Raw genomic sequence first — 15,213 nt, forward strand, 5'->3', positions numbered from 1 at the left:
TTGTTGAATGTTGGAACATCTTTTTGTTATATGCCCAGGAAAAGTATAGTTGTGTCCTCAGGTAGTGAAATGTCCAATTTTCTGAGGAACCTCCAGACTGATCTCCAGAATGGTTGTACCAGTCTGCAATCCCACCAACAATGGAGGAGTTTTCATTCCTCTTTCTCCACATCCTCACCAGCATGTGTTGTCACCTGAGTTTTTATCTTAGCCATTCTGACTGGTGTGAGGTGGAATCTCAGGGTTTTTGTGATTTGCATTTCCTTGATGACTAAGGATGTTGAACAATTCTTTAGGTACTTCTCAGCCATTCGATATTCCTCAGCTGAGAATTTTTTGTTTAGCTCTGTACCCCATTTTTAGTAGGATTATTTGGCTGTCTGGAGTCTAACTTCTTGAGTTCCTTAAATATATTGGATATAAGCCCTCTATTGGATGTAGGATTGGTAAAGATCTTTTCCCAATCTGTTGGTTGCCCTTTTGTCCTAATGACAGTGTCCTTTGCCTTACAGAAGTTTTGCAATTTTATGAAGTCCCATTTGTAGATTCTTATCTTAGAGCATAAGCCATTGGTATTTTGTTCAGTAAATTTTTCCCATTGCCCATGTGTTCAAGGTTCTTCCCTACATTTTTTTTCTATTAGTTTGAGTGTATCTGGTTTTTTGTGGAGGTCCTTGATCTACTTGGACTTAAGATTTGTACAGGGTGATAAGCATGGATGGATCTGTATTCTTCTACATGCTGACCTTCAGTAGAACCAGCATCATTTGTTGAAAATTCTATCTATTTTTCACTGGATGGTTTTGGCTCCTTTGTCAAAGATCAAATGACCATAGGTGTGTGGGTTCATTTCTGGGTCTTCAATTCTATTCCACTGATCTACCTGCCTATCTCTGTACCAATACCATGCAGTTTTTATCACTATTGCTCTGTAATACTGCTTGAGGTCAGGGATGGTGATTCCCTCAGAAATTCTTTTATTGTTGAGGATAATTTTCGCTATCCTGGGTTTTTTGTTACTCCAAATGAATTTACAAATTGCTCTTTCTAACTCTACGAAGAATTGAATTGGAATTTTGGTGGGGATTGTATTGAATCTGTAGACTGCTTTTGGCAAAATGGCCAATTTTATTATATTAACTCAGCCAATCCATGAGCATGGAAGATCTTTCCATCCTCTAAGGTCTTCAATTTCTTTCTTCAGAGACTTGAAGTTCTTGTCATACAAATTTTTCATTTGCTTGATTAGAGTCACACCGAGGTATTTTATGTTATTTGGGACTATTGTGAAGGATGTCATTTCCCTAATTTCTTTCTCAGTCTGTTTATCCTTTGAGTAGAGGAAGGCTACTGATTTATTGGAGTTAATTTTTTTTTCTTTTTTTTTTTTTTATTAACTTGAGTATTTCTTATATACATTTCGAGTGTTATTCCCTTTCCCGGTTTCCGGGCAAACATCCCCCTCCCCCCTCCCCTTCCTTATGGGTGTTCCCCTCCCAACCCTCCCACCATTGCCGCCCTCCCCCCATAGACTAGTTCACTGGGGGTTCAGTCTTAGCAGGACCCAGGGCTTCCCCTTCCACTGGTGCTCTTACTAGGATATTCATTGCTACCTATGGGGTCAGAGTCCAGGGTCAGTCCATGTATAGTCTTTAGGTAGTGGCTTATTCCCTGGAAGCTCTGGTTGCTTGGCATTGTTGTACTTTTGGGGTCTCGAGCCCCTTCAAGCTCTTCCAGTTCTTTCTCTGATTCCTTCAATAGGGGACCTATTCTCAGTTCAGTGGTTTGCTGCTGGCATTCGCCTCTGTATTTGCTGTATTCTGGCTGTGTCTCTCAGGAGCGATCTACATCCGGCTCCTGTCGGTCTGCACTTCTTTGCTTCATCCATCTAGTCCAATTGGGTGGCTGTATATGTATGGGCCAAATGTGGGGCAGGCTCTGAATGGGTGTTCCTTCAGTCTCTGTTTTAATCTTTGCCTCTCCCTTCCCTGCCAAGGGTATTCTTTTTCCTCATTTAAAGAACGAGTGAAGCATTCACATTTTGATCATCCGTCTTGAGTTTCGTTTGTTCTAGGGATCTAGGGTAATTCAAGCATTTGGGCTAATAGCCACTTATCAATGAGTGCATACCATGTATGTCTTTCTGTGATTGGGTTAGTTCACTCAGGATGATATTTTCCAGTTCCAACCATTTGCCTACGAATTTCATAAACTCGTTGTTTTTGATAGCTGAGTAGTATTCCATTGTGTAGATGTACCACATTTTCTGTATCCATTCCTCTGTTGAAGGGCATCTGGGTTCTTTCCATTTTCTGGCTATTATAAATAAGGCTGCGATGAACATAGTGGAGCACGTGTCTCTTTTATATGTTGAGGCATCTTTTGGGTATATGCCCAAGAGAGGTATAGCTGGATCCTCAGGCAGTTCAATGTCCAATTTTCTGAGGAACCTCCAGACTGATTTCCAGAATGGTTTTACCAGTCTGCAATCCCACCAACAATGGAGGAGTGTTCCTCTTTCTCCACAACCTCGCCAGCATCTGCTGTCACCTGAGTTTTTGATCTTAGCCAATCGCACTGGTGTGAGGTGAAATCTCAGGGTTGTTTTGATTTGCATTTCCCTTATGACTAAAGATGTTGAACATTTCTTTAGGTGTTTCTCAGCCATTCGGTATTCCTCAGCTGTGAATTCTTTGTTTAGCTCTGAACCCCATTTTTTAATAGGGTTATTTGTTTCCCTGCGATCTAACTTCTTGAGTTCTTTGTATATTTTGGATATAAGGCCTCTATCTGTTGTAGGGTTGGTAAAGATCTTTTCCCAATCTGTTGGTTGCCATTTTGTCCTAACCACAGTGTCCTTTGCCTTACAGAAGCTTTGCAGTTTTATGAGATCCCATTTGTCAATTCTTGATCTTAGAGCATAAGCCATTGGTGTTTTGTTCAGGAAATTTTTTCCAGTGCCCATGTGTTCCAGATGCTTCCCTAGTTTTTCTTCTATTAGTTTGAGTGTGTCTGGTTTGATGTGGAGGTCCTTGATCCACTTCGACTTAAGCTTTGTACAGGGTGATAAGCATGGATCGATCTGCATTCTTCTACATGTTGCCCTCCAGTTGAACCAGCACCATTTGCTGAAAATGCTATCTTTTTTCCATTGGATGGTTTTGGCTCCTTTGTCAAAAATCAAGTGACCATAGGTGTGTGGGTTCATTTCTGGGTCTTCAATTCTATTCCATTGGTCTATCTGTCTGTCTCTGTACCAATACCATGCAGTTTTTATCACTATTGCTCTGTAATACTGCTTGAGTTCAGGGATAGTGATTCCCCCTGAAGTCCTTTTATTGTTGAGGATAGCTTTAGCTATCCTGGGTTTTTTGTTATTCCAGATGAATTTGCAAATTGTTCTGTCTAACTCTTTGAAGAATTGGATTGGTATTTTGATGGGGATTGCATTGAATCTGTAGATTGCTTTTGGTAAAATGGCCATTTTTACTATATTAATCCTGCCAATCCATGAGCATGGGAGATCTTTCCATCTTCTGAGGTCTTCTTCAATTTCTTTCTTCAGTGTCTTGAAGTTCTTATTGTACATTTCTTTTACTTGCTTGGTTAAAGTCACACCGAGGTACTTTATATTATTTGGGTCTATTATGAAGGGTGTCGTTTCCCTAATTTCTTTCTCGGCTTGTTTCTCTTTTGTATAGAGGAAGGCAACTGATTTATTTGAGTTAATTTTATACCCAGCCACTTTGCTGAAGTTGTTTATCAGCTTTAGTAGTTCTCTGGTGGAACTTTTGGGATCACTTAAATATACTATCATATCATCTGCAAATAGTGATATTTTGACCTCTTCTTTTCCGATCTGTATCCCTTTGATCTCCTTTTGTTGTCTGATTGCTCTGGCTAGAACTTCAAGAACTATATTGAATAAGTAGGGAGAGAGTGGGCAGCCTTGTCTAGTCCCTGATTTTAGTGGGATTGCTTCAAGTTTCTCTCCATTTAGTTTAATGTTAGCAACTGGTTTGCTGTATATGGCTTTTACTATGTTTAGGTATGGGCCTTGAATTCCTATTCTTTCCAGGACTTTTATCATGAAGGGGTGTTGAATTTTGTCAAATGCTTTCTCAGCATCTAATGAAATGATCATGTGGTTCTGTTCTTTCAGTTTGTTTATATAATGGATCACGTTGATGGTTTTCCGTATATTAAACCATCCCTGCATGCCTGGGATGAAGCCTACTTGATCATGGTGGATGATTGTTTTGATGTGCTCTTGAATTCGGTTTGCCAGAATTTTATTGAGTATTTTTGCGTCGATATTCATAAGGGAAATTGGTCTGAAGTTCTCTTTCTTTGTTGTGTCTTTGTGTGGTTTAGGTATAAGAGTAATTGTAGATTCGTAGAAGGAATTCGGTAGGGCTCCATCTGTTTCAATTTTGTGGAATAGTTTGGATAATATTGGTATGAGGTCTTCTATGAAGGTTTGATAGAATTCTCCACTAAACCCATCTGGACCTGGGCTCTTTTTGGTTGGGAGACCTTTAATGACTGCTTCTATTTCCTTAGGAGTTATGGGGTTGTTTAACTGGTTTATCTGTTCCTGACTTAACTTTGATACCTGGTATCTGTCTAGGAAATTGTCCATTTCCTGAAGATTTTCAAATTTTGTTGAATATAGGTTTTTATAGTAAGATCTGATGATTTTTTGAATTTCCTCTGAATCTGTAGTTATGTCTCCCTTTTCATTTCTGATTTTGTTAATTTGGACGCACTCTCTGTGTCCTCTCGTTAGTCTGGCTAAGGGTTTATCTATCTTGTTGATTTTCTCAAAGAACCAACTTTTGGTCCTGTTGATTTTTTCTATGGTCCTTTTTGTTTCTACTTGGTTGATTTCAGCTCTGAGTTTGATTATTTCCTGCCTTCTACTCCTCCTGGGTGTATTTGCTTCTTTTTGTTCTAGAGCTTTTAGGTGTGCTGTCAAGCTGCTGACATATGCTCTTTCCTGTTTCTTTCTGCAGGCACTCAGCGCTATGAGTTTTCCTCTTAGCACAGCTTTCATTGTGTCCCATAAGTTTGAGTATGTTGTATCTTCATTTTCATTAAATTCTAAAAAGTTTTTAATTTCTTTCTTTATTTCTTCCTTGACCAGGTTATCATTGAGTAGAGCATTGTTCAATTTCCACGTATATGTGGGCATTCTTCCCTTATTGTTATTGAAGACCAGTTTTAGGCCGTGGTGGTCCGATAGCACGCATGGGATTATTTCTATCTTTCTGTACCTGTTGAGGCCCGTTTTTTGACCGATTATATGGTCAATTTTGGAGAAAGTACCATGAGGAGCTGAGAAGAAGGTATATCCTTTTGCTTTAGGATAGAATGTTCTATAAATATCCGTTAAGTCCATTTGGCTCATGACTTCTCTTAGTCTGTCGACATCACTGTTTAATTTCTGTTTCCATGATCTGTCCATTGATGAGAGTGGGGTGTTGAAATCTCCCACTATTATTGTGTGAGGTGCAATGTGTGTTTTGAGCTTTAGTAAGGTTTCTTTTACATATGTAGGTGCCCTTGTATTTGGGGCATAGATATTTAGGATTGAGAGTTCATCTTGGTGGATTTTTCCTTTGATGAATATGAAGTGTCCTTCCTTATCTTTTTTGATTACTTTTAGTTGGAAATTGATTTTATTTGATATTAGAATGGCTACTCCAGCTTGCTTCTTCTGACCATTTGCTTGGAAAGTTGTTTTCCAGCCTTTCACTCTGAGGTAGTGTCTGTCTTTGTCTCTGAGGTGTGTTTCCTGTAGGCAGCAGAATGCAGGGTCCTCATTGCGTATCCAGTTTGTTAATCTATGTCTTTTTATTGGGGAGTTGAGGCCATTGATGTTGAGAGATATTAAGGAATAGTGATTATTGTTTCCCTTTATATTCATATTTGGATGTGAGGTATTGTTTGTGTGCTTTCATTCTCTTTGTTTTGTTGCCAAGACGATTAGTTTCTTGCTTCTTCTAGGGTATAGCTTGCCTCCTTATGTTGGGCTTTACCATTTATTATCCTTTGTAGTGCTGGATTTGTAGAAAGATATTGTGTAAATTTGGTTTTGTCATGGAATATCTTGGTTTCTCCATCAATGTTAATTGAGAGTTTTGCTGGATACAGTAACCTGGGCTGGCATTTGTGTTCTCTTAGGGTCTGTATGACATCAGTCCAGGATCTTCTGGCCTTCATAGTTTCTGGCGAGAAGTCTGGTGTGATTCTGATAGGTCTCCCTTTATATGTTACTTGACCTTTTTCCCTTACTGCTTTTAATATTCTTTCTTTATTTTGTGCGTTTGGTGTTTTGACAATTATGTGACGGGAGGTGTTTCTTTTCTGGTCCAATCTATTTGGAGTTCTGTAGGCTTCTTGTATGCCTATGGGTATCTCTTTTTTTAGGTTAGGGAAGTTTTCTTCTATGATTTTGTTGAAGATATTTACTGGTCCTTTGAGCTGGGAGTCTTCACTCTCTTCTATACCTATTATCCTTAGGTTTGATCTTCTCATTGAGTCCTGGATTTCCTGTATGTTTTGGACCAGTAGCTTTTTCCGCTTTACATTATCTTTGACAGTTGAGTCAATGATTTCTATGGAATCTTCTGCTCCTGAGATTCTCTCTTCCATCTCTTGTATTCTGTTGGTGAAGGTTGTATCTACAGCTCCTTGTCTCTTCTTTTGGTTTTCTATATCCAGGGTTGTTTCCATGTGTTCTTTCTTGATTGCTTCTATTTCCATTTTTAATTCCTTCATCTGTTTGATTGTGTTTTCCTGGAATTCTTTCAGGGATTTTTGCCATTCCTCTCTGTAGGCCTCTACTTGTTTATTAATGATTTCCTGTGTTTCCCTAAGTGTGTTCATGTCTTTCTTGAAGTCCTCCAGCATCATGATCAAATATGATTTTGAAACTAGATCTTGCTTTTCTGGTGTGTTTGGATATTCCATGTTTGTTTTGGTGGGAGTATTGGGCTCCGAGGATGGCATGCAGTCTTGGTTTCTGTTGCTTGGGTTCCTGCGCTTGCCTCTCGCCATCAGATTATCTCTAGTGTTACTTTGTTCTGCTATTTCTGACAGTGGCTAGACTGACCTATAAGCCTGTGTGTCAGGAGTGCTGTAGACCTGTTTTCCTCTCTTTCAGTCAGTTATGGGGACAGTGTGTTCTGCTTTCGGGCGTGTAGTTTTTCCTCTCTACAGGTCTTCAGCTGTTCCTGTGGGCCTGTGTCTTGAGTTCACCAGGCAGCTTTCTTGCAGCAGAAAATTTGGTCTTACCTGTGGTCCCGAGGCTCAGGTTCGCTCGTGGGGTGCTGCCCAGGGGCTCTCTGCAGCGGCAGCAACCAGGAAGACCTGTGCAGCCCCTTCCGGGAGCTTCAGTGCACCAGGGTTCCAGATGGTCTTTGGCTTTTTCCTCTGGCGTCCGAGATGTGTGTGCAGGGAGCAGTCTCTTCTGGTTTCCCAGGCTTGTCTGCCTCTCTGAAGGTTTAGCTCTCCCTCCCACGGGATTTGGGTGCAGAGAACTGTTTATCCGGTCTGTTTCTTTCAGGTTCCGGCGGTGTCTCAGGCACAGAAGTCCTGCCGCTCCTGGGCCCTCCCCCACGGGAGCCCAGAGGCCTTATACAGTTTCCTCTTGGGCCAGGGATGTGGGCAGGGGTGAGCAGTGTTGGTGGTCTCTTCCGCTCTGCAGCCTCAGGAGTGCCCACCTGACCAGGCGGTTGGGTCTCTCTCTCACCGGGTCTGGGAGCCGAGAGCTGCTGCGGGCCGGGATCCGCGGGTGTGGGACTTCCGGTAAACACAGACCGTGCCTCCTAGAGAAATTCTGCTTCCGTGTCCCAAGCTCACCAGGCAGCTTTCTTGCAGCAGAAAATTTGGTCTTACCTGTGGTCCCGAGGCTCAGGTTCGCTCGTGGGGTGCTGCCCAGGGGCTCTCTGCAGCGGCAGCAACCAGGAAGACCTGTGCCGCCCCTTCCGGGAGCTTCAGTGCACCAGGGTTCCAGATGGTCTTTGGCTTTTTCCTCTGGCGTCCGAGATGTGTGTGCAGGGAGCAGTCTCTTCTGGTTTCCCAGGCTTGTCTGCCTCTCTGAAGGTTTAGCTCTCCCTCCCACGGGATTTGGGTGCAGAGCATTGGAGTTAATTTTATACCCAGTCACTTTGCTGAAGGTGTTTATAAGCTGAAGAAGTTCTCTGGTAGAATTTTTGGTGTAACTTAAGTATACTATCATATCATCTGAAAATAATGATATTTTGATCTCTTCATTTGCAAATTGTATTCCTTTGGCTTCCTTCTTTTTTTTCTGATTGCCTTGGCTAGGACTTTGAGTACTAGTATTCAATAAGTAGGAAGAGTGGGCAGCCTTATCTAGTCCCTGATTTTAGTGGGATTGCTTCAAGTTTCTCTCCATTTTGTTTGATGTTAGCTACTGTTTTGTTGTATATTGCTTTTACTATGTTTAGCTATGGGCCTTGAATTCTTGATTTTTCTGAATCTTTTATCATGAAGGGGTGTTGAATTTTGCCAAATGCTTTCTCAGCATCTAATGAGATCATTTTTTTTTGAGTTTATGTACATAGTGGGTTACTTTGATAGATTTCCATATATTAAACCATCCCTGCATCCCTGTGATGAAGCCTACTTGATCATGATGGATGATTGTTTTGATGTGTTATTGGATTCAGTTTGCGAGGATTTTATTGAGTATTTTTGTGTTGATATTCATAAGGGAGATTGGTCTAAAGTTCTCTTTCTTTATTGTGTCTTTGTGTGGTTTAGGTGTAAGTCTAATTGTGACTTCATAGAAGGAATTGGGTAATGCTCTTTCTGTTTCTGCTTTGTGGAATAGTTTAGATAGTATTGGTATGAGATCTTCTATGAAGGTCTGATAGAATTCTGCACTGAACCCATCTGGACCTGGGTTGGGAGACTTTTAATAACTGCATCTATTTCTTTAGGAACTATGGCACTGTTTAGATGGTTTATCTGATCCTGATTTAATTTTGGTACTTGGTATTTGTCTAGGAAATTGTCCATTTCATCTAGATTTTCCAGTTTTGTTGAATATAGGCTTTTGTAGTAGGATCTGATGATTTTTTTAATTTCCTCAGATTCTTGTTATTTGCCCCTTTTCATTTCTGATATTTTTAAATTGGATACACTCTCTGTGACCTCTGATTAGTCCGACTAAGGATTTATCTATCTTGTTGATTTTCTCAAAGAACCAGCTCCTGGTTTTGTTGATTCTTTGTATAGTTCTTTTTGTTTCTACTTGGTTGATTTCAGCCCTGACTTTGTATTGGGCCCTACCTTGGTGTTTCCCTCCCCCCTTGCTGAGCCTTGTAGCCTCCTATAGCAAGAAGTTGTTTACACCCTTGGCAGCTGCTCTTAGCCCCTGATTTGGGACCAGGATTTTCCATGGCACCCTTCCTCCCCACCGAGCCTTCCAGTTGGTTGTTGTTAAGAAGTTGTTTATGCCCCTGATTGGGCCTGGAACTTAACACCACACAAACTTTCCTGTTTTCCTAGTTGGGGATTTTCACCTGTCTTGTTGTTTTCCACGGCTTTTGCCTCGGGTATATAAGGAGATCTCAGTAAAGCCTTGGTGGCACTCGCTGGAAACGGGTGACCCGTGTATGTGTTTTCTTTTTAATCCACAGGCCCTTGCCGACTCAGGGTAACAGGTTAGCTATGCAGGTGTAGCTGACAACTTTGATTATTTCCTGCCATCTACTGCTCTTGGGTGTATTTGCTTCTTTTTATTCTAGAGCTTTTAGGTGTGCTGTCAAGCTGCCAGTGTATGCTTTCTTCAGTTTCATTTTTGGGGGCACTCAGAGCTATGAGTTTTCCTCTTAGCACTGCTTTCAGTGTGTTCCACAAGTTTGGGTATGTTATGCCTTTATTTTCATGAAATGCTAAGAAATCTTTAATTGCCTTCTTTATTTCTTCCTTGACCAAGTTATCATTGAGTAGAGCTTTGTTCGATTTCCATGCATATGTGGACTTTCTGTGGTTCTATTGTGTGGTTTTTTTTTGTTTTTTTTTTTTTTTGTTTTTTGTTGTTTTTGTTATTAAAGACCAGCCTTAGTTTATGGTGAACTGATAGGACGCATGGGATTATTTCAATCTTCTTATATTATCTGTTGAGGCCTGTTTTGTGACTTATTATATGGTCAATTTTGGAGAAGGTACCATGAGGTGCTGAAAAGAAGGTATATTCTTTTGTTTTCGCTTGAAATATTCTGTAATTATCTGTTAAATCCATTTGGTTCATAACTTCTGTTAGTTTCTCTGTGTCTCTGTTTAGTTTGTTTCCATGATCTGTCCATTGCCGAGAGTGGGGTGTTGAAGTCTCCACTATTATTGTGTGAGGTACAATGTGTACTTTGAGCTTTAGTAAGGTGTCTTTTATGAATATAGTTGCCCTTGCATTTGGAGCATACATATTCAGGATTGAGAGTTCATCTTGGTGGATTTTTCCGTTGATGAATATGAAGTGTCCTTCCTTATCTTTTTAAATAACTTTTGGTTGAAAGTCAATTTTATTCAATGTTAGAATAGCTACTCCAGCTTGTTTCTTGGGATTGTTTGCTTGGAAAATTGTTTTCCAGTCTTTTACTCTGAGGAAGTGTCTTTCTTTGTCACTGAGGTGTGGTTCCTGTAAGCAGTAAATGCTGGGTCCTGTTAATGTATCCAAGCTGTTAGTCTATGTCTTTTTTATTGAGGAATTGAGTCCATTGATTTTTTTAAGAGATATTAAGGAATAGTGATTGATGTTTCATGTTGTTTTTGTTGATAGAGGTGGAATTATGTTTGTGTGGCTCTCTTCTTTTGTGTTTGTTGCAAGAAGATTACTTTCTTTTTGTAGCGTGTACTCCCCCCCACCCCCCACCCCCCGTGTGCTAGAGTTTTCCATCTATTATCCTTTGTATGGCCGATTTGTGGAAATACATTGTGCAAATTTGGTTTTGTCATAGAATATTTTGGTTTTTCCACCTATGTTAATTGAGAACTTTCCTGGATATAGTATCCTGGGTCGGCATTTGTGTTCTCTTAGGGTCTGTATGACATCTGCCCAGGATCTTCTGACTTTCATAGTCTCTGGAGAGAAGTCTGGTGTAATTCTGATAGGTCTACATTTATATGTTACTTGACTTTTCCCCTTACTTCTTTTAATTTTCTTTCCTTGTTTTGTGCATTTGGTGTTTTGACTATTATGCAATGGGAATAATTTCTTTTCTGGTCCAATCTATTTGGAGTTCTGTAGGCTTCTTGTAGGTTTATGGGCATCTCTTTCTTAAGGCTAGGGAAGTTTTCTTCTACAATTTTGTTGAAGATGTTTACTGGCTCTTCAAGTTGGGAGTCTTCACTCTCTGCTCTACCTGTTATCCTTAGGTTTGATCTTCTCATTGTGTCCTGGATTTCCTGCATGTTTTGGGTTAGGAGCTTTTTGTGTTTTTCATTATCTTTGATGGCTGTGTCAATGCTTTCTATGGTATCTTCTGCCCCTGAGATTCTCTCTTCTATCTTTTGTATTCTGTTAGTGATGCTTGTATCTATGACTCCTGATCTCTTTCTTAGGTTTTCTATCTCCAGGGTTTTCTCACTTTGTGATTTATTTATTGTTTCTATTTCCATTTTTAGATCCTGGATGGTGTTGTTCAATTCCTTCACCTGTTGGCTTGTGTTTTCCTGTAATTTTTAAGTGATTTTTGTGTTTCCTCTTTAAGAGCTTCTACTTGTTTACCTGTGTTGTCTTGTATTTCTTTAAGGAAGTTATTTATGTCCTTCTTAAAGTCCTCTATCATCCTCATGAGGTATGATTTTAAATCCAAATTTTGATTTTCTAGTGTGTTTGGATATCCAGTATTTGCGTGGGTGTGAGAACTGGGCTCTGATGATGCCAAGTAGTCTTGGTTTCTGTTGCTTATGTTCCTGCATTTGCATTTGGACATCTGGTTATCTTTGTGTTAGCTGGTCTTGCTGTCTCTGACAGTGGCATGACTCTCCTGTAAGCCTGTGTGTCAGCCCTCCTGACTGACTTTCTTCCAGTTGGATCTGGATATATAGAACTGTATCCCAGGGTCATCTCTGGGGGCAGACAGAAACCAGAAGGATCCTGTCCCAGACTGCTCCTGGGTTCCTGTGTCCTGAGGGCTCTAGATAGGTTCCTCCTAGGCCAGAAGTGGTGTGAGCAGAAGTGGTGGTCTCCCCTGAGCTCTAAGGATTGTCTGCACTTCTGAGAGTCAAGCTCTTTCCCCTTGGGATCTTGGTATAGAGAACTGTGGGACTGGATCAGCTCAGGGTGCAGGCAGAAACCGGAAGGATCCTGTCCCTCCTCACAAATAGTCTTAAACTGTATGCTAACGTCTGATCAACAGATTACCTGCAAGTCAGCAAGTGGTATCCTCTATGGTTCCTAACATATCCCTTTGACTGAGGAGTGAGTTCCTTGGTTGGAGGTAATGCAGTGTCAAATGTGTTTGTTTCAACAAGTAGTGTGGTGGGTGCATTTGTTTCTTTCTTCTCTTGACTGTGGTTGTGATGTGCTTAGCTGCCTGAGTTCCTGGCTTCCCTTCCCCTCAATGACAGGTTATTATTTGGAACTGTAAACTGAACTAACCTGTTCCTCCCCTAAGTTGCTTTGGGTCTTCGTGTTTTAGCACAGTATTAGAATTGACCCTAACAGTGTCTCTTTGGTGATGGTGAATTCAGTTAAGTTGATCATAAAAACACTGATGTCAAAATCTCTAAAACCTGGCTTTTGCTCCTTATTGTGCATATACTTCTTATAAGAAAACTGTGTATTACCCCATAGCGCCACAAAACTTGCAAACATTTCTTATAATTTGTTTTTATTTTTCCAATAGTTCCTTTCATGTCAATTAGCTGTATAATATTAGAGAAATTACTTGAAATTATATTTAAATTAAGTAGGACATTAATCCTCAACTAAGATAATATTGAAAATATTGAAATAAGTGAATGTGTGGAAAATGCCTCACATGGGCCCATGTACTCAGTTGTCCACACTCACCTTTCTGTACTACTATAGATGCAAGAGTAGTGGATATGGTGTGAGAGGGTCCCACTCCTGTAGGGATTCCATCTGTACAATAGTGATTGTAGATTAACCCATTTATTTAATTTGATATATATTACTTAATAATGTCTTATTGTAACTACATCAGTAAGGTATTATTTTAATAGTATCTTTTTATTCTATCAAAGTCAAAGCTCTCAAGGAAAAGCAATTTGTTTAAATTTTCAGAACAAAACTAGTTAGATGATGGTTTTATGTAAGCTATAAATACCTATTGTTTTTCTCATCACATTTGTAATAGGCAGATTATCCTCCTTCCTCTCTCTCATTCCTCTATTGGCACTAAAATTGACTATGTTGGTTTTCATGCTAATACAGATTAAGATTCTAAGTAACTGATTTTAAAATGGGGAATTCATCCTGGGTTAGTCGACAGTACCTCATGTTATTGGCCCTTACAAAAGATAAAAATGCCAGAGAGAGAGAGAGAGAGAGAGAGAGAGAGAGAGAGAGAGAGAGAGAGAGAGAGAGAGATTCTTGTTGTCTTAGAAGCCATAATTTATAGCGACACTAGTAGATTTCACATTGAACTTTGATAGAAAAAGAAAAGCCCTAGAGATTATGCACTACCTGCCAGCTATTGAATGTTTTATGTGCATTATCTTATTAAGGCCTCAAAGAAATCCTGGAAGGCAGGGGGTGTTCTTATCCTATAGGGAGAGGTTAAGTAATTTGAGTGAAGACCCATGGATACTAAGTGGCAGAATTAAGTCTCAACCCTTGCAGCCCGCATCCAGCCAGGACATTTGAGCATTGTCTGTGCTGTCTCCTGAGGATTGGTCACTATTTATAGGGAGTGGGGTGAGAAATGAACTCATCCTGTGGAAATGAGTTACTATTAAAGAACAGCATCCTTCTCCTTCTGCCGTTTGTCCACTGTGATTGTACTTAGAGGGGCTTATTTATGTAAGGAAGAAGTATACAAAAGATAAAATTATAAAGTCCCCTGCCACTCTAGTATGTTACTCCTAGTTTATTTAATATTAAGCCCATTTATGACATATATTATTTTAACATTTGCCCCAAATATGTTTCTACAGCATCACGTTTCCTGGCATCGTAATTTTCATATCATTTCAATATCATAGACTTCCTGATGTCAAAGCAGAGCAAAACACAACCAATCAACAGAACCCCCCGTCCCCCATAGGGAGATGATGAGAATATGCTGGTTAGTTTTTATCCCATCTTGACAGGAGCAAAAGTCTTTTGGAGAGAACTACACACGAGAAAAATACTCACATCAGATTGCCCTGTTAGGCATGCCTGCCAGGCACTTTCTTGGTGACTGGTAGAGGCAGGCCCATCCCACTGGGGGCAGTGCTACCCTTGGGCAGGTTCCCTGGGGTATGTAAGGAAGCAGGATGAACAACAAGCAAGCAAGCAGCTCTCCTCTGAGGCCATCAGTCCCCACCTCTAAGTTCCTGCCTTGTGTTCCTTCTCTGACTTCTTTCATGATGACCTGTGGTCTGAGTGTTGCAAGCTACACTCTTTCCTCTTCAACTAGCTCTTGGTCATGGTGTTTTGTCATAGCAATAGAAACTCTAACTAAAAGGATTGGCAGAGCCTTTAAAATGCTTCCCAAGCTGGGAAATACTATGTAAACATTAAGCATCCTTTTAGAACATATTTTTAAAATTAGAATTCTTTTTATACGAATATTCATATGTGCATTCATGTGCCGCAACTAAAAATTCAGATGTACTTTTATCTTTGTTTCTGTCATGCACATTCCTTTGCAAATAGAATTGAACTCCAACTAGAATCAGAACTTCATTTCTTAGCACCTGGTGCCATTGTTCTGAAAAGCAGATATTTTCCCCCTTGATGGAAAATGCTTCCCACACTAATGTTCAATTGAACGTGCACATTCAGAATGTGCGTGCTGCCTTTTTTGTAATTAAAGATAAGATTAACCTGTGTGTTGAAATTTCCTCTAACAACAACCTGAAACATTTTCATGTTAATTTCGCTGAAGTCAGGGTGAGAGTAATGGGTAATTATTTTCTGTTGACATGTCTTCCCGTTAGATTGAATGTACATTTGGGGACTGAGCCGTCAGTTTTGATTTCAGCCTAGTTTTCGTGTAGAGTTGG

This window comes from Rattus norvegicus, chromosome 6 (genome assembly GCF_021556685.1).
Source record: "Rattus norvegicus strain SHRSP/BbbUtx chromosome 6, alternate assembly SHRSP_T2T, whole genome shotgun sequence".
In the NCBI taxonomy this organism is placed as follows: Eukaryota; Metazoa; Chordata; class Mammalia; order Rodentia; family Muridae; genus Rattus; species Rattus norvegicus.